This window comes from Corvus hawaiiensis, chromosome 2, assembly GCF_020740725.1.
Source record: "Corvus hawaiiensis isolate bCorHaw1 chromosome 2, bCorHaw1.pri.cur, whole genome shotgun sequence".
NCBI lineage: Eukaryota > Metazoa > Chordata > Aves > Passeriformes > Corvidae > Corvus > Corvus hawaiiensis.
In genome coordinates this window covers 26,249,524-26,270,488 of record NC_063214.1, presented here as the reverse complement: position 1 = coordinate 26,270,488, position 20,965 = coordinate 26,249,524, and positions in this window count along the sequence as shown.

Genomic DNA, 20,965 nt, shown 5'->3' with positions numbered 1-20,965 from the left:
ATTTTACCCCTTGAAAAACAGAGACATGGAGAAACAAGTTGTTTGCCCAGAAAGCATAAGCAAGCAAAATTTCAGTGCCTTGGGTTCTGTAATGAGTATCCTGCAAAACAGTCCATGCTGCCTCCACACAAGGAAGAAGCATTTCACCCAGGTACAGACAGTTCCCTTCAGGAAGGCTTCAGAAGTAGAAAGAAGAGTGAAGCAGAGATGTGGTACAGTACAGGCAGACAAACAAGAGATGAAAGGGTAGGCTAAAGGAGATGGGAGATTTGAGTGTGGTCCACGCAGGAGGGACACCACCAGGCTTACAGTGAGCCCTGGCAGTGGAAAAGGGAGCAGTGATAATGACAGAACTTGTTTGAAGGGCAGAGAGAAGAGGAAGAAGGTTTCAGTAGTGAAAGAGCAGCAGCTGATGAGGCACAATTCACACCAGGAGGTGAAAGAGAGAGGCAACACCCAAGGAAAACTTCCTTGATCAGTAGTGCTGAGAACCATGGGGAGGGCAGAGGAAATAAGGGTGAAAAAAGAAGGGTTTCCTCTTACAAGAAAGAAAAAAAAAAAAGGAAATGAACAGCTTGCTACTGAAGTGCCAATATGATCATTCAAGAGAGAGACTGATTTCGCCTGAGCAAGACCTATCTTGTATCAACACCAAGCACAACAATCTCAGTCAAGTGTAAACTTCAAGAAAGAAGCTGGCACTTTGTCTAACTTTGTGGGCCCCTTAAATTCACTGTGTGTTCTGTGTTGGGGGTTGTTGATTCAGGTTATTTTGTGTGGGGGCTTTGGGGTGGTTTTGGTTTGGGGTTTTTTGTTGTTATTTTGTTTGTTTGGGTTTTTTAATTGCTATTTTTTTTTAACTCTTTTCTTCAAATGGTTCCCATTTAGAATGTCTCTTCCTAGACTCTGCCTTTGGGCCTATCCTTTACTTTGGCAAGGTGGAATCAAGGGCCCTGGGGAGCTCTGCCATCTCAGCCACAGAGGAATTCTGCTGTGGTGACCTGTGGGATGATCCAGGCTTCTCTGAAGCACTGAGGGACACATAGAAGTCTTTTTGCTTGTCTCATTAACCAGAATGCCTTTGTAGCTTCCAGCTGCTTCAGAGCAATGCTGAGGTCAGAAAGGGGTGCAAAGAGAGATTTCCAACATGTGTTTGGACATGGCAGGCAAAGGAAGGACAGAAATATGCTCTCCAGTGGGGTTCACAGCCTATTTAAAATGCAATAATTAATGACTCAAATATTTCCTCAAATCAGACTCCAGAGTCTCAACTTCCCATCATGTCTATTTCACACAGCACCAGTAATTTTCCTTTCCTCCCTCTTCTGTTGAGGTGATTAATAATTAATTATTATTAAAAGAAAAAGGCTGAGGGAACCCGCTTCCAGTTTTGCAACCAAAAGACTCAAACCGACACTAATTATAATCCTGGTCACTTTTCATCCAGCCAGGCAAAATCTGGGTTTATGGCAGAAAGCTGTGCATCTGCTCCTCACTGTATCTAAAGCTAATGGGATGGGGAAGGATAAGGAAATGCAACAGATTCTCATGAGTTTTGGAAGGAGCTCATATGAGGCAAGGCAGAAATGAAAAGGTCTCAGTTTTTGGAAAGCCCTTTTGAAAGCTTGTTGGAGGAACCATAGCAGAACTGACTGCTTCTGACTTCTGCTAATACCCCATGCTGAATATTAATGATAAACATAATAAAATATGTATACAGTGTAATAGGAATAAAAACGCACATGTAGCACCACAGATTTATAATACTGCTTTAAATACATATTCAGACAGCTGAGTAGCTGTGGTGAACACAGAGCCTGCTGCAAAGAATGAAAACAAGCTCCCTGCCCAAGATACTTATTCATGCTTATGCCAGACTTTTTTCACGTCTGCTGCATGGCTTTCAGGTCCCTTTGCTTTCCAGTTCCCAGTGTGATTACACTGTCTGGACAAACTTAATAGCTTAATCTGTATCATTGTCCTAGCACCTGGAAGTATTTAAAGCTGAGGAGAAGGGGGTGCATAAGGAGTAGGTTTGCTGGTGTTCCACAATCCTATCCCATAAGAGACTTCACTATCAATGAACCAATGAATTGGAATGGCTTAAGTCTCTCCAGAAAATGACCTACCTCTTTTCCTGCCCTAAAGCTGGGTACATTTCACCTTTTGCATCGCCCTGGATCTGCACAGAGCAGTTCCTGACAGCTAGGGATTCTCAACAGCATCAGCTAGACATTCCCTATGCATAACGTGGCAAATGAGAGTATGTCCTGATCTAAGCCATTAATAGTCAACATAGCCAACATTACAGAAGCCTGAAAAGTCTGAAAAAAGCCCAGAGTTCACAGAAGTGAGATGACAGAAGGGAGCTGGTCAGCAGATCAACATAGCCACCTTTTATGGTCTCCAACAGGGACTACATGGAGTGTTTGACTGTTGTACCAAAAAATCTACACTACTTTTTTTTCCCATCTGTATCATTTGGTCTAACAAAAGAATTTGCATCTCCCTATAAACTACATATCATATACATATACATATTGCTTTACATATCCTCCTTTCTTCTCTTTAAACTCCAGACCCTTTCTGCCATTCTTCTTCTGCATCTTTTGTGCTTCACCCACCCTGTTTCCTCCTTTCACTCATTTGCATTGCCAGGACTGAAGGCCACTGCTTATTTGTGTGGCCTAGAAGTAGTGATATTTTCTATCACTGCTTTCAAGAGAACTTGGGTTTTGTTGGTATAGGACTGTTTGCCCTGAGACACTGCAATAACACCCGTACCACACACAGCTCCTCCCTGGTGTGGGCAGGACTGCACTTGGCCTCTCTCTACGATGGCACTTCCTCTGTGAGGGAAAAACAGATTTTAAGTACTGCTGGGAAATTAACAGAAGAAGCAACAGAATTCCTCCCACAATACCCCTCTCTCTCACCCAGCTTCCTCATTCTTCTTTCTTAGTACACCAGTCTCTCGAGTTTCTTGCAGTGAAAGCTCTTTGCACACTGCTTTTCTTATCTATACCATTGCCTTTCCCACTCAAGGCAAAGGGAACAAGGATTCTGGAGTTATATCAGACAGCGTACATAAAACAAGAAAACACACTTTAAATTACTGGAAGGAAAAGAGACATAGTTCAAAAGTGCTGTGAACTCAGCAATTTCCATCTCTTTAGAGGAAAGTCTCATTAGAAGAGGGGCACAGAGCCAGGGAGTGGGTTTGATGATTCTGGATGAGAGCAGGTGTGGGTACTACCACAAGCCTGCTGGATGTACTGTGCGCTCTCTATCTCTGTTTTAATCTTATCTCATGATTTCTTGAAGCAAAGTGGCCTCGACATGTATAAATGACAACTGTTAGGCAAAACCCGCAGAGTGGTAGTAAAAGTAATGATTATGGTAATAACATAATGCAGGCAAAATACCTTAACATGTGTTTACAAATAACAGCACTCTCCTTTAAGGCACTTGAGACATCCCCTTCTCTGTAGGGTGAACCTGTTCATCAGATAGGCCGTCTCCAGGGGTCTGACCTGAACCACTGAGCAGCTTCAGCTGGGAATTAGACCCCCTTCTGGGACTTAAAGCTCTGGAAATTATTTAAAGTGCTTGCAAGCAAATCCATGGTGCCTATCAAACAGTTCCCCAGAGACAGCAGAAACAGGGAAAAAATTCTTCCTGTGGAGACTCTGACAGTGATCTTGAGAAAGCACCACGGGAAGCAAACAAGCCCTCACCTAAACACATCTAGAGCCGTCTATTTCCTTTTCCTGCTCTGATATTCAGCACCTTTGCTTCCTACCTACCTCTCGAAAAAGCTGTCAGCAGAGGTAGCTCACAAGGGAGATGCTTTTTTAAACTGAGGCTGTTCACAGACTCAGCACCTTTACAGAGTCATTTCATCCTGAATGACTCCCAGGTTATTTATGCCAGAGGAATACGATACCATCCTCCAAAGCATTTCAGTGACTGGAGCTCAAGGAGTAACCAAACATCTTGCCCAAATACAAGAATAAGACTGCAGGCGGGACCTTCTGCTATACTAAGCAAGTCAAGGAAAGAGGAGCCTGCTGTGAACTGTCTTCCACCAGAGGTTACTACCTTGTCCACTCCACCAACTTTGAGACTTGCTACTTTCACTCTTTAAGACAAATTTGCCCATTTAGACAGAAACAGAGAGGAGCAATGAAAGAAGCAGCTCAGCTGGCAACTCTTTGAGGGATGGCATCACCAGCACCATGGGGGCAGCTGTAAGCAACTGCAGTATCTTCCACTGACTCAGCTGATTGCCGGACCATCCTTTGCTCTGTGCCCTCGGACCAGCCACAAAGTAAAATGTGTTTACTGAATCAAGTGTCACAGCAATAAATTGATCACTTCACACTGAGCGCCTGTTAGTGGGACTTATTGAAATTAGCTTTTAAAATTGCTTTAGCTACCTCTAAGTTGACTTGGGAATAGTCTCTCCTTGTCTTGTGTAGACTATCTTGCTCAGCCCCTCTAATGGCAAGGTCACCCCAAGAGCACATGGAAAGAAGTTTCCACAAGAAAGGGAAAAGCAGCAGTTTATACAACCAGCCTGTAAATCACTTGCACTCAACTGGTACAAGTTTCTTGTGTAAACCAGGTGTTAGAAAAACAACCCTTACTCTTAATAAACAAAGATGAATTCAGACTGCAGGAGCAGGTGAGTTTGGCACCTAAGCTGGTAAGATCAGACAAGCTCAATAGAAAAATCTATGCACACAACATACACCCAGCAGGATACACAGAGAGAGCCCTGAGAACACAAGATGGAAGAATTTCCATCATCAAAGCAGAACATCACAGGCAGCTGCAGGCAGCCTGAGGGCAGGACACAGTTGCTAAGCAACTCTTGCCTGGGTTGGATGTCACACACACCCCCAGCCCCAACCACGCTGGGCACATAAGGGATATTTTGCACTGGGGTTTCAATAGGAAGGCAGCTAATAAGTTTCCAGTGCTGTCCTCAAGCAACTCCAAGTACCTTGATTCTGTGATTCTAACCAGTAGCCCCCTTTCAAAAACATACCAGCCTTCTGTAGCTGGAAGTGATATTTGACTGGACCAGTTAGTTACTCATGGCATAAATATAGACATCAGGGTGAAAGAGATGTGCAACACAGACAGGGGTGCAGACAATTAGGTGTTTTAGTCTGGTAGTGTTTGACATGTGTGGCCAAGCACAAGAAGTTCAGAAATAAATAGATAGGCAAATAATAGAGAGCATGGTTAAAGAAAGCCAGAAAAAGCTGTTTTCCTCCCTACTCACTCCCCCAAGAAATTGTAAGCTTTATTTTTTCTCTTTTCATAAGAAATCTTTCTTAAGATGAAACAGTAAAACCATGAGAGAATCAATATTTTGAAGAAAGCAGAAATATTTTAGGACATTCCACCTTCTCTCTCAAGTATTTGGATCATGGGGGCTACCCATCTGCCCAGGAGACTAAGAGTAGATGGGTATCATGCAGAGAACAACTCTTGAAGAGCTGAGAACATTGAAAGTCTGGTGACCTCACAAAGCAGAAATCTGAAAGAAAAACCTACCTACAAAAACTTGAGAGTCTCAGTTCAGCTGGGCCTGGGAAGCCAGAACCACCCAGCCCAGCAGAAGAACGTGAGTGAAAAAGAGAAAAGAGAAGTTGTTAGGGACACTGACAGCAGGTCCTGGCTTGAGCCATGCTGACCAGGCAGCAGATCTGTGCCTCAGTTCTGCTGCGAGCTTCAGCAAAGCTCATGCCCCACTGCAGAACTTGTTTGTTCCAGTGATACAATGTTGCCTGAACAGATAAGAATTTCTTTAAGAAACTTTTCAAAACCCATCTTGCCGTAGGTGTACATTTTCAGCGCAGCCCCAGGTTTCCCGTGGCTACAAGAGCTTTGGCCTAAACCAACACGTCACGAGGCATTTAAAAATGCCTTCTCACTTTGGGGAGTAACTAAGACACAAGTGACCAGATTTCTGACAGCACTGACAGCAACTTGGCTCTTTCAGGGATACGGCAAAGATATTTGCATGCAAGCTGCAAGTATCAGCATTCATAACCCCCATCCTGGCAGGACTGAGATGTCTTGTCTGAAAGGTATTTATACTTGTATAGAGCAAGTTTATCTAGTGCTCTGCAGCCATCATAAATTCTTCCACTCCACCCTAACCTACTTTTGCTAGAATGTTTCTCTGTAATTATTCACCTGTGCTCACAGGTCCATTGTGCCAGGCATGGGACAAAAGCACACTGAGAGACACCCCTGGGCCCTCAAAAACAGAGATCCAAGTACTTGGTATTATGAACCTAATCCTACAGATGAGCAGCTGAGGTTCTGGGACCCTTAATCAAATGCTTATGTCCTTTTGGGATGCTCATGGAAGAGCTGGAGACATTCCCCACACTGCCTGAATGGCGGAGAAGCATTTTTTCCCCATGCAGATAGATTATTCTTCCTAAACTGTGTTTCTGGGAAGCTCCAGACATGTTACTAATGAGGTGTTTTTCATTAAAAAGCTACTTGGCCTTTTGTTTCATATTCCAGTGGGCCAAAGAGAAAGCCAGGAACTACTCCATGCACCAGAACCCAAGAGAATGACAAACCCTCTCCTGTCCTCTCTTCTGTTGTAGCTTGAGCCTTGAGGAAGAGGAACATATCTCAGCAAGCCTTTCCTTCAGCAGGCTCTTGCAGTTGCCCATCAGGGTGTGATGTGAGCCTGGGCCTTTGAGAGATTTCCCCAGGTGGCAGGGCTTTTATCAAGCTCCATCTTTGTGACAAGGGACTTAGGGCTTTGCCCAGCTCCAAAAATTTTGGGCTTTCACCACAAAGATTTATTCTCCCCTTTGGGATAAAATAGCAATATATGTGGACAGCAGGCAGACAGCTTGGATATAAACAAAATAGCAGTTTTCAGCTGAAGCTTTTTTCCTCCTTTTCATTTTTACACCAAAGACTCTGGACGGGAAAGAAAGAAAGTGAACAGAAAAAATCCACAGGGAGAGGAACATGTGCTGGGGGAGGAGAGTGAAAGGAAACAAATTAAAATGACAGATAGAAGTTGTGTGTAATAGTGCATTATTTATAAAGACAAGTTCAACTGAAAAACATTCCTGTCCAGGCAGGAAGAAAGGAAATAACTCTTTTTATTTTGCCACGTTCATTAGTTGCTATCATCCCAATCCAAGTGCCACATGCATCATCTGCAAACCAACCGAGGATTGTGGCCACAGCCAACCGTGCTTTGCATGGAACATCTGTGGCTTCCAGGTCAAGATTACAAGAGAAAATAAAAACATTTTCAGAAGCCCCCCATGCACATTCAAAATCCTGTTATGGGAGCAGCCTTCAGAGCATAGAGCTTGTTACAAGAGCCTCCTCTAGGGAAGCTCAGCCAAGAGCAAAATCATCATATTTAGCAGGACTGATTTGGGGACCTCTTCAGTGATCTTCCAGCACTACTTTTCCAGGAGTGGAACAGAGGGGGAAAATTGCCAGGTAATGCCAGGGATCTTCCAAAGAGTCAAGCCCCAAGTGTTATCTTGTATTTTGAGCAGAGATAGGAGAATTCCCCAAAGATATTGTCAGGCCAGGAAAAGGATACCTCCCTTGGAGCTGCATGAGCTGTCAGTTTAATAAAGCCGTGTTTTCAAGCTCCCAAGGACAGTTTTCACTCTCCAATATTCCTCTCTGAATTCCTGTAAGGTAATACAGAATTTAAAGCTATCCAATATTTTTCAGCAATCCAGATGGGTTACAGATGTCCTTTGTCTTCCAAATTTACACTCTTTACAAAAAGCACATGCATTAGCTTGGCCATGGAGTTGCTCTGTACACTTGCTATTGCTTATGGTTTCATTGTCCATGAACTTCTTGGTAATTTTCCAGATATTATTTTGCTGGAGATAGAATTAGACTGAAAAGATAGTTACTTACAGGATGACTTATTTTCTGGAGGTCACTGACTTTTCTTAGAAAGAAAGACTTTTAAGTATCTCCTCAAATCTGCCTGCCTTTTCAGAAATAATTGCCAGTGTTGCAACAAAGTTAACAACTGTAAGAGTCCTAGCACACATGTTGTGCAGCTGTTTGCCTGTGTGTAAGGCAGCTGGTCAGTCCCTCCACTCTTGAGAGGACCTGCCAGTAAACTCCACTCTCTGTCACAGCACATTCTCATCTTTTTCCCATTTTAGCTAGAACCATTCTGCTATGGCTCCTGCCTGCTCCTTTCAAATCTCTTAGGATCTGGGATTCCTCCAAAAATGGATCATGTCCTAGAGACATCTGCCAGCTCTGTTCTGAGCCTTTTATGGAGACTGTCTAATGATCCCAGCTGGGTCTGACTGGGACTGGATGGGTCCTGTAGCGCCAAAACCTTCTGGTATAGTATCTTGCCCAGAAGAGCTGACCTACAACATTATCTTGTTGCAAGCTTCTCATACCTACTCTTTAACAGCTATTTTACAGTTTGTCCTTTACATTTTCAAACTGTTCTTTTTATTTCTTAATCTTATTCATGATGCTTTGGGGTGAAAGAGAACCAACTTCTCAATCTCAGCCATTTTTGAGCCATCATTAATTTCTTTCCCATCCTCATTTACTAATAGACCTACTTTCTCCCTACTGTTACTTTTTGCTCTGATCTGTTTGCAAAAGCCTTTCTTATTCTGCTTTAACCCATTGATTTCATTCTGTTTCTCATCCGCCAAGCCCTCAGATGGCATGTTTTATCAGCTAGGAATTCATCTCATTTCTTTCTATTATGCAACATTATCTCAGCTGCCTCACTGAAACTGAAGCATAACAGATCTCCTGCACTCACTTTTATCATCTAAGTCTCTTATTCAGCAAGGTAATGCCACCAGGCTCACCTGAATTGTCTCACTGAGGTCAGGCACTGAAAGTTAGAAGGATAGTCTTAAGGCCCTTGTTCATCAGTGGGAGGTAAAAGCCCCCTTGATGTCATTCTGTGAAAAAAAAATATACATTGAGGGGATATATATTGATATATGTTGAGGATAGAGGAAAATGCTACAAATAGAGTTTTCTCTGTATTGCTAATCAAGAGATAGTGTGCCTGTCACCCACTTCCTTCCCCCTGCCTACAGAAGAAATAAAGAACCTGCCCAGAAGCCCTGCCAATCCTTTAAGGTCATCCATCCCAGAGGGGCGGAATAAACTACAGAGGACTGGCACAAGGGCTACTAGCAGATGTCAGCTCCAACCTTCTGGCATTTCTCCTTGTGGCTGCTGCTCCCAAAACCCAACAAATGCTCCATGGCTCAAACGGGGCACCCTCTCAGGAGGTGCTAATCCACAAGATGCTCGCCATGGGTGGTAGGGAGAGAGGGGATTGAGAGGGTGCATATGTCTTAAGCAGTCAATGGCATTGAAAAGTAGCCCTGCAGGAGGATTAATTATGTGATCTGAAGCAAAGAAAATTGAGAAAAAAGTGTTTGAAAATCTCTGCCACTCTCGTGTCTACCCCACTGCCTCACTTTCTCATTTGGAAACTCTCAGATGCCTCTCCCTCTCTGGATGTTTTGATAAGGCCTTTTCTTGTTTCTTTCCCGCCTCAAGCAAGTGTGATTTGATTTGGCTTCTCTTTCCTCCCCTCCCTGGTTTGAGGTGTGCACTGCTGGCTATCTGTTAAATTCCATCTCCCTTGCTTGTTCATTTTCTATACAATTCCTTTACACACTCTCCCTTCAGCCAAATGGATTTTTTTAATCTACCTTGTATTTTAAGTTGTCTTGATATTGTTAGCCTTTGGGCTTACGAGACTGTGTTTTTAATACTTTCCCATCCTCCCTCTGCCCCATCTCCAGCTCATATTAGAGGACAGCTTTGCATTCATTTCTATCAGCTCCATAATTGGTTTGCAGAAAGTTCTAGCATCCTTATTAGAGTTATGTCAGAACCAATACCATGGGCCTGATTCCCCAGCAATAGAAAGTGAAGAACTACCAGGGCAATGAGAATCATTTATCACCTGGCAAGGGCAGATTGAAGTCACTACAGACAAAAAAACTCTTTGAAATTATGGGATTGGCCTCCCCTCTATGACAAACTGAACTAAAAGTCCAGACAGCTGAAATTCCTCCAGATCTGGGCAACATTAGACTGGGATATGAATTTGGATATGGCAACACCTCCAGAAGCTCTCACACACCTGGAAAGTGTATTCTTGAGTTATACAGGCAGTGTTTGCCTGATCAAGTACAATTCTACCATAACTTTCATCCCACCACAGATGCTGCTTCTCCCTAACCTTTCTTACCTCCAACTGTCCACCAACTCAGAAGCCCATCATTTACAGTATTACTTTTCTGATTTCTTGGGAAAAAGAAAAAATTGCTGGACACAGAGTGTATGAGCCTCTCTAATGAAATATTTCTTTGCCAGCAGTGGGGCATTTTTCCCCAACATGTTTTTCAGTAATAATAATAAAAAAGCCCTCATGCTTTGATTTTAAAATACCTGAAAGCTTTTCCATTATTTTCTAGTTTGATCTGGCTTCTCAGTTTTGAACTTTTTTTTTTTTAACGGTGTGTGACCACTTCATAAAACATCTCCTTATTTATTTTTGCCACACTTCAGTACTGAAAGTTCATTGGTTTTTTGCAGGTGCAATTGTTATATTTATGTCACAGTGGCCTGTTTCTTTGCCTCATTTAACTCCAACATATTCTGGCTCGGGTAAACCAGAGTATGTAATGCCATTTTCCCAAAAATAAGACTTTAGTTTCTCAATAAATCCAAACCAACCTCATTGTGGGGGTATATACAAAGACATTTACTTTGAACATCAACTGTGGAAATACATGTCGGGATCTGCCAGGGCAGCTCAGTGCCTTTCATTTTTGATGCTTTCACACAGACATAAGTAGAGGTCAGCTTCTTCCTCCACGGCTATTTTTGGCTCTCAGGGTGCTAATGGAAATAAAAGCTCTATGTGCCTTGCTCCAGGTGAACCAATCTCACTGTGGCGATGCCTGGAGAGAAGTCAGTTAGATGGACGAATACCTCTCATCATTTTTATTCCTTCTCTTTTTTTCCTTTCCTTTTTCCAGACAGACTACAACAGAAAAAAAAGACAAGGTTATGTTGCCATACATTCAAAATCTTCTAACATTTTGACTCACTGCTTTGCTTCTGTTTGGAAACTTTTTGGTACAGAGACCATTCTGAATTAAAGTCTCTAGCAATGCTTGAATCTTTGGTCCCTCAATAATTCAAAACCCAAGTTCTCTGGACATAGGAACTGACCCCATAACACACACCCTATTAAAAGAGGTCAGGTTAAAATTTAACATGTCCACCACGCCATGATAATTGCAGAATGTCAAAGAATTTTGAAAACATTTCCTAATGAATCCTCAGAGCAGGCAGTGAATCTTATCACCAATATTTGAACCATCCAATCATGATAAAAGCAGCAGTGACTTGAGCAGCTCACATAGTCAGATGGTGGAACAGGTAGAAGCATTCCAAATCCTACCCAGTCCCAGATCAGTCCTCAGAGGAAGGGATAAACTGGGCTGTTTTCCTATCCTGGTTATTTGAAAAGGTTAGAGGGAGCCCCAACTCACTGTTTCAGAGGATGATACATTTTTTTGCCCTATATCTGCTGGAATCACAGTGACCCTCTGCTAATCATGCTCTAACTATGAGATCATGCTTACAGGAACACTTAAAAAGGAAACATGTTTCTAATGAGTATGTCATTAAAAAAATAAATAAATAAAGCTTTCTTTTTATGGCCTAACTTTTTATCTTAAAACATAGTGGGTCTGATTCACACGGGGAATGTCAGGTCAGAAGTTCTACACAAGGGAAAAAATTGCTTCAGAAAAAAATCTGAATTACCTTTTTGATCCGTCATTATACAACCTCATTTTCTTCTGCCCTAGTTTTTTTCTTCCCTCTGCTGTTGATCTTATCTTCCTTTATTGCTATTCCAGTCACATGCATTATCCTACCCGCTTTCTGTAATGCCAGCTAAATCATCATTGTTTTCATGCATGAGATCTTCCTGCTGAGTCATTTCCTATATTTCTTGTGTTGAGACACTGAGGAAAGACTTTTGCCCATTTTCTCTCATACCCTTTAACCTCACTTTCTTTTTTGGTTGCATTCCCTCTGTCTTAGTCCTAGTCAAACCTAGAGACAAAGTCAGACCATACCTCCTGCTCACCTTTGGGTGTTTCTGCATAGCAATTACTCTGCTTTGTGCCTGACTGCTGCTTAGTTCAGTCCCTAGGGACAACATGGTCCAGTCTTCCCTGCTGAGAAATCACCAGTGACCTCCTGCTCCCTCTCAATTCTCCTTGTAGATGGCTCTCCAACATCTCCTCTTCTGTCAGCACCCCAGTGTTCTCAGCAGCGATGGCAATAGGACTCTCACACTCCCTCTCCTTCTGTGGCAACACCACCCCTCAGAAACAGAAAGCAGCATGCAGCCCTACAAGTAGAGTAACAGATTTGTTTAGGCTGGAAAAGACTTTTCAAATCATTGAGTCCAAGCACAGGAACCTTCATGCTCTCTGCTCTTGGCCACTTTCCTCACCAAATCCTTTTCCCACTGGCCCCACACTGTGCCTCTGGTTCTCTCATTTGCTTTACTATTCTGCATGGCTTCTCCCCACAAGGCTTGTCTTTAACAGGTTAGAACAACCAAGATTTTAAATTCTCCATTCCTCTGTTCCCTGTTGAGTCAGTAAAGAAGCTCAGAGGAGACTGGAGATGGCCTAAAAGGATAAACCTTGACACCAAACCCTCCAAAGGCTCTCCCAACTCTTTCCCCAATCACACTATAAGAACATTCCTGACCCAAGGATGCACTATGCTTGGCACTTTGCCTGTTTTTTGGCTGTTGCCCTCCAAAAATGTGATTATTCTCCCCACCATGAATATGACCTTCTGCTACACAGCCACTGCCATTTCTCGTGATTCCCTTGTGACAGTTTCAGGCCCTGCCTTGCAGTCACCCTCATTTTTCCACCTCTTCCATCTACCCATCAGTTCCTCTACCCACAGTAAAAGGAATTGCATCTCCATGAAACTGGCAATTGGAATTTTTAATAGTTCCAAAATAATTTAGTCCATACTACAGGTAATTTTATTAACAGTCAATATTTTCTACCCTAAATGACAGATTTATTACAGCACATTATTTTTATTATTGAGTGTAATCATATCCCCATGCTACTGAAATCCCCTGGGCATCCACAGTGCTCTAGCAGTAATAAATAACCAATGCACACAGAGAAACTTGGCTAAGGTGAATTTAAGGTTGCAGGCACATAGCAGTGGTTTGAGTGCATATTGCTCCTCAAGAACATTGGAGTTAACAAGTTGTTTGCAGGCAAGAGCAAAAGCAATTCTCATTTCCCATTTTTGGTCCTACATCCCACGTAACCCAAAGTCATGGAGTTCTTCTCCAGCTATTCTCCTATGAACATACCTTACTTGTACTCTCTCCCTGTGTTTCCTTGTAGCAGCTTGCATAAGTTAGGCCTAGTTGACAGTGACGTTGGCATATGAACTTTAGTTAACCTTATGGGATAAGGGAATAACTTCCATCTATGAGGAGGAAAGAACCCCTTGTCCAGATGAGCAGATTGATGGCACCAGCAAGTGGCAATAGAGAGGTGTACACTTAGGGAATTTGTATGGACTAATCAAGCATTAGTTAATCTCTACCAAAATTATATCTGACAGCACCTGAAGACACCCATGGACAGAGCCCAGGGGGCCCCACCACTCAGCACTGGGAATAAGCACAGCACAGTTGGAGCTGCTACACCGACCCATCCACACTCTCTCCCGGGCTCTCCTGCGTCATCTCTGCCACTGAACAGAGAAGTTGTGTAACTCATAAAAATGCATATATCTGTGATTAAAATGTTCTGGTATCTAAGTCCATTTAGTCTCTGCAGTATCTGTTGGTCCTAAATGGCAGCAGTCCCCGCTCCCTGCATGTACACCTATGCAGCATCCCCATGGTTACCTGACCAAAGCCAGGACAAGAGGCAGCTCATGCTGTGTTTGCTCTCAGCTATGCACATGCTCATCAGCCAGCTGACAGACCACACTGGGGCAAGTTACACTTCAGCTCTCACCATCATCTTTCTTCCCAGTGAGGGCACTCATTCAACTCCGTTTCCCTAGCCCAGCCACTAATTTCCTTGGTACTTAAAAGAATTTCTTTCTTTTTTATTTTTTAAACACCTATCCTGTTAGGAAATGTGGCTGAAAGCAGCCAGCTGATACCAGAAAAGATCAGGACTGACAGGCTGACGTGCAGGCAGACAGAATGATTGCCTGTCTCATGCTTGTTTAAGAATCCAGGATATAGAAAACCACTGGAAATGTAAAAATTCGGATTCAGATGAACCACTCAAACTCAAACTGCATTCCTACAGAATACCATTTCACTATTTCCCCTTCATTGAAGACTTTTAAAGCAATGCACCAGAGGGCACAGAACTATTTGTTATCTACTCCAAATAACAACCATTCTGCTTTGTTACCACGTTAACCTTTGGTCCTTTCCAGGTAAAAACTTAAATCTCACAATCAGGGAAGATGAGGTTTATCCGTGGAGGCAGGCGAGTGCAGCATGCAGGAGCACTCAGACAGCAGGGCACGAGGTGCAATTGTCAAACTTAACCCTGTAGGCTCCTAATAGAGCAGCTGCATGACCTCAGCATCTGGCAAGGTCACAGCCTATGCTGCACAGGGAGAGACTGCCTTCAGCAATCTTCAGCTTGTGTAAATGAGGATTTGTGCTCTATGTATGACTGCAAATAAAGCAGTAAAGCTCCTTGATAATGTTTGGAATACTCTGATTCTTTGTAGTCACACGACGGACTAACACTACTTGCAGCTACATTCAGTCATGTTTGCCTCGTGCCAAGGCCTCTTCACACTGTGGAAAAGTGACAGGGAACTTAAATGTTTTTGCTAAGACACTCAGTCTTGTCTCTTCATTTTCCTAGCTCACTATTCATACTGCTTTTTAAAACATTTGCATGTTACATGCTCAAATCACCCACAGCCTGCTAAAGGAGCTGGGCTAGAGATGGCATGTCTACCAGTGTGAAGAAAACTATTTTCCTGCCTTCAGCCTAGTAAAAGTCAAAGCCCTGATGTTACCAACAGGAAGAAATTTCAAAGGAGGGGGGAAAAGAGACTGTTTAACAGAAAAGAAAAAAAACATTTCCTTTGAAACCAGACCTGGAGAAAAACACAGCAATTGTGTCAAATGCTGTACATCTGGGGCTCAAGGCCACTGTTCTTCTCACTGGGTCATATCCTTGGCTGGCTTATCTCTGTTGTGATGAGTGATAGCTTGTGAGAGCACTCCTATCACCTTGCTTCCTCTGCAGGACACATCATGCTCTTCCAACATGCAATGCATTATAAAGTAACATGGAAATAACCCAAATCCAGCATCTTTCCCTTTGCAAACCAGAACAAATACATTCTGGAACCCTGTTTCTCCATGTGTTATTAGCCCCCCATGCTGTTATGAGGGGGACTAATTGCAATTTTTAACTTATTTGTTAATAGACATTGGCTGGAATTTTTCAAATATTTAGTACTTTACAATATGTACTATGAGTTAAGCACTCCGTTAGTGGGATTTGGATGTCTAAGCAAAGAGGGTCCTTTAAAGAGCTAAGGCATAAAGAGCTTTAAGATCCTCGAATGAAAGAATCTATAAGTAGTACAAAGAATCATTGGCTACACAGGCAGAAATTGTCATTATCATCTTATTTTGTGATAGCAAAACCCCGTATAACAATTCAACACATTAGGCATTAACAGAGATAAAATACTCCCTTAAATAGGAAGCTTCCTTTAGTACAACTCTGAAAACTGCTGAGCTGATGGAGAAATTGCTATCTTCTTAATGCTTTCTGTATTAGATCTTTGGCCCACTGGTTTATTATTCCTCAGAGTGGAATCGGAGAAAAGGTTCCTCAATAATGGGAGGCTCAGCTTTGTGTAATGTTGGCGCTCAAAAGCACTGCACAATCAAGCAGAATGCAGCCCATATTGAAGGGGCTGGATTTGGCTTTGGAGCAGTCTAGGGCAGACATCTCCCTCTCAGCCCTCTGGTATCTCCTTCAAGCTTAGCACAGTCCATGAAGCCAACAAAGAGGTGGGAGGAAAAGGAAGAAGTGTTACAAGGCGGAAAGCAAGAGGAGGACATTTGAATTTCATAAGACAGGTTAACCCCGCAGGGCTGAGAGAAGCAAAAACAACTTATTCTGAATAAACATGATATGGAAATTGCAGAGATAGAATTGAGCATGAATTTATCTATGAAGCTACAGCACAAGTTGGTGCGAGATGTCATCAGGAAAACCTTGCGAGAAGTGAAGGCAAGAGAAGTGATCTTGCCAGCCACATCCATCTGAACCCCGGACTCCTTAATCCCACAAGCCATAGTTTGGTAGGAGAGGTGATGGGATAGGGATGCCCATCCTCCAGAGGCAGCTCCCACTATAGCCCCTTCACTCAGCCACCAGGCTGAAACACATCCTCAAGGAGCGCATTCCAGGCTCTGTGTTTGCCATCGCCTGGATCATGGCCAGGCATTGCCAGTGGGAATGCCAGCTGACACATTCTGAAACCATGGTGGGGAAACATTAACAGCTGAGCATCAGGGACTGCTATGGGCCAGGGCTTGACTCTGCACTCCAGCCTTCACTCACTGGTTAGCAGGGGTGCAGCAAGTCACCCAGCCTAGGGACCTCAGTCCCAGTCAAGGACAGGAAAGGTGGCAAGGAATAACACACACACACAATATGGAAGCAGACATACTCCATTATGAAGCCTCATGCCCTTGTCCCAGGCTGTTCTCCTTAATATGACGGATGGTCCCAGGCAAAAGAGAGTCAATTTGCACCCATTCTGAGCATGCAAATGTATTTGACAGACGAGCTCCAAAGAGACTAGTTGATGTGATTTAAGACGCTACCTCTCCCCAGCTGTCTACCCTGTCCCTGTGCCAGAAGTTACTTCCCCAACAGCAGGGAAAGCAGAAGAAACATGTGTCTGCACCTTGAATGCTCTAGCTAAGGCTGGTGTATTAGCATAAACTGCCAATGAAGGGTGGGTTTGTGCTAATATATCAGAGGAGAGCTGCAACCAGTGGAGCACAGGCACATGTCTCATTCTGCCAACTCTCCAGTCATCTCCAACAAGGGAGCAGAAAGGACAGCTGAGAGTATTAAAGTCATGTGTGCTGGGTACAGCTAGTCTCATATATATATACACACACACACACATATGTATATATGTATATGTGCTCACTACTCTGATGAGGACACTGGTTTCCAGTCCATTTTTCCAAAGCCTGGTGATTTGCAGACCCAATAATGCACAGCCTGGACCAGACTATCAAGCAAGACAAGCAATCAACACTAAGAAGTGCATAAAAGGGCACAGCTACAAGCCTGGATAGGGCAGGGAGGGAAGGGTGATTACAGCTTCCTCCTCCTCTTAAACCACCTGGGAGAGTGGCAGCTCATACCTTGGCTCAGCATCATCAAGAAGGTTGACAAGTCATCACCCAACAAAAACTTCTTTAGGTAGAATCATGGAACCACAAGCTAACAAGTTACTGGAAAAATTCCAGCGGTACGAAAATAGGCAGAAGAATTTGGTCAGCTCATTCTAACATCCATTTCTGCTATCAGTGTCAGTGATGCACATTTATGCTAAACATTTCTTTATCTCATACAGCATAGGACTTGCTTTTTACATGAAAATCATTTTTGCTTTGGAAAATCCTGTAATGTGATGATTTGCTTAGCTTTCTGTTGTATGCTCTCGCTTTATTGTTTGTTTTGTGCTTGTATCTCTTGCTTATGATCTCTCTGTATGCTGAAAATCCAGTACAAATATTTAGTAAACAATAAGAAGCTTATTGCTGCTTTCAAGCAGAAAACTTGCCTCTGCCTCACAGAACATCTATTTCGGCTTGTTTTTAATTTTTTAAACAATGCATGAATGTATATCTGTAGATCAGATCTTTCTTTGCTTAGATTCTACAGTGGTGGGTGCTTTATAAAAGTCAGTAGAGATGGAATCAGCTGTAATTCATTTACGGCAAACTCATCTTTGATCAGAAGATATAGCAATTGTTCTTTTTGACGTGTGACAGGCACAAACCTCCTTTTTCAGTACATTATTTTGAAAGCTTAGTTTTACTTTTTTTTAAGATAAAGAATCTCTGGACAACCTTCTGTTTTGACATTTCTAGAACACTTGAAGCAGCCCTGAATTGAAGACCACAAAGAGATTCATTACATGCATAAGGCAACTAGCACATTCCCTCTAAACTGTTGTTCTAGGCATAGACTTAATGAGTAATATGCAGGATGGAGTCCTAGAGCTCTCCCTTCTCAGGGTGAATTTATCCCAGTCAGAGTCTGTGTAGGTAATTTACTCACCTCCTGACTTTTCCTTACAATTTCAGATAAAGCCAAAATGCTTTTGAACTGCCACATTGACAAGTTTCTCCCTGTGAAATCTCTGGCTAGTTTATTTTGTTGTTGTTGTTGTTGTTCGGTTGGTTTTTTTCTTTTTTTTTTGGTACTAACCTGATTTTGAGTGCCCAGCTAGCTACCAGAGGCTGCAATGACTTCACTGATTATGGTATCTAAATTCAAGAGGCTGATGTGAATCTCAAACTGTCTAGGATACACAGCTGTCAGACCCGGGATCCATCTACAGCCAAGGGAAAGAAACAGTTATCCTAGAAGAAAAAATCAGAGCACTGAGGCATATGACACTTCCACAGACAGACTTTAGTAGCCCTGGAAAAGACTTAGTCCATTTGTTGATCCACCACCCATCATCCTTTTTAGAATTAGTTCCTGTAACATCAGGCACATGTCTTACTTTTAAGGGTTTTAGCAGTTGGCCTGAATGTAGCTATCATGTACCTCAGCCAGTCCAGCCAGAAACTGAAATATCTAAAACAGCGGGAAAGTGTTGATGCTTGTTGTAGCTCTGGAGCAGGTATTGAGGCCCCAACAGATGAAATGAAGAAGCCTCAACAGGCAGAGAATAGCTGCTTCCTGCCTCTCTCCAGCTTTAAGGATACTCATTGTAACCAATTTAATCCTTTTTTGTTTAGGTGATCACTGAAGGATGGGAGACCCTCCCTAACTGAGCCTTTCCCAGGAATAATTCTGATGTTCCTGTATTTAACTTGGATATGTGAAAAATCTGCTGTTACACAAAGCAAACTGGGGGGGGGGGTTTGAATGACAGAAGCACCATGGCATCACCAGTTTGGATTAGAAGCAGAGGACTTTGAGGCCACCCTGGGGGTTTTCAGGCAGAACAACTGTGAAGCCAGAGCTATAAATTTAATCACTGTATATTGATGTGGTGATGTTGGGTGTATTGATGTATTTTATTGCTAAGCAGTGCATTCTCCCCATGTTTTTTCCCCCTTGAGCAGATTAACTGTATATTCCAAAATACTGTCCAACAGAAACATGAGTGGCATACTATTTTCACTTTGCTTGCCTCCTACAAAAAAGAGCAGCTATGAATGTCAGCTGAAGCTGATTTCTCCTGCACAATGGCCTATCATTTTTGTAAAAATAAATAAGTGGCAATCATTCATTTTTTTTCATGGATATAAACACTTTGGGTCAAACTCAAAGTGACTGAAATGATATTGCGTTTTACCTCTGGTTGATAAGTAGTTGTAATTTACAGGCCAATAGAACTGGGTAGATAGAAAAGCAACTACCAAGTAGAATTAAGATAAAGAACCTCCCACTCTCACTTTGTCTTACACCTTTCACTGAGCTGCCTTTGCTCCTGCATCATTTATTCCCTGACTGCACGTTCCTGTAAGTTACACTAAGTTGCTGCCAGGTAACATAGAACATCATTTATATCACCTCTGAGCACTGCCCAATTGCAGAGCAAGCTGCTGGAATCATTGGTTCAGTCCCAAACACACAATCAAAGCAACTTCTGCAGTGAGAGCAGGCACAAGATTAAGTCTTTACACAAAGCTGCAGAAACTGAAAGCACAACTGCTGGGTAAAGTGCCACCCACATATAGCTCTCCCTTAGTGACAAAGGCTGATTGTCATAAAAAAGGCTCTAGACATCTAATGGTATCTCATACCCTTGTTCTCTGCAAAGGCATCTTAGGCTTCCCCGGGTTATCTCCAGTTGATATGATACTTCAGCTTGGTGCAGTGTTGTGCAGTTGTTACAACAGGGCCCTGGAACAATAAAGCCTGTATCAATGAGATGCACTGTTTTCCAGTCCAGGGAGAACTTGGTTAGTACCCAGTCAAGCATCTCTGCAATGCTCTTCTGCACATCACAGAGAAGCCCTGAAGGATCAGGCCATGGTAGGTTTGAACAGCAAGGACTTTCCACAATGTATGGTGCATTCCAGTTGTTTGGATCTTGCTCTCCTCACAGTCTGTATTTAAGAGTGATTTGGGGCAAGTCATTTCCCATTTTTATCCCTCTGCTGGTCCCCATAGCATGGCAGTACTGTAGACCCTCACGAAGCACTTTTGGGCCATGTCAGTACCAGCCAGGACTTGGAGTCATGCACATAATTGCCACATTGCAATTGATATTGATTGTATGTATCCCTTGGAATCAATACTGGGCTTTTTCTACTGAAAATTAGCATTCTTCTGAATATGACAAACAATGGAAAAAGCTCTCAAGAGTGGATGCATATCTCCAAAAACCCAGCTTTGCAATGGCAGCAGTATGTTAGCATATGTAAGACCCATTTCAGTTTATGAATTCTGGAAGGATAAGATTAAACCATCTTGCATTAATATCTGCTGCAACAGCTTTCCCATCCCTCCTATTGGAGATTGGGAAGATTGTAATTTGTGAAAAGCCCATTAAAAATACAGATCTCCCCATTCACATGGGTGCAGAG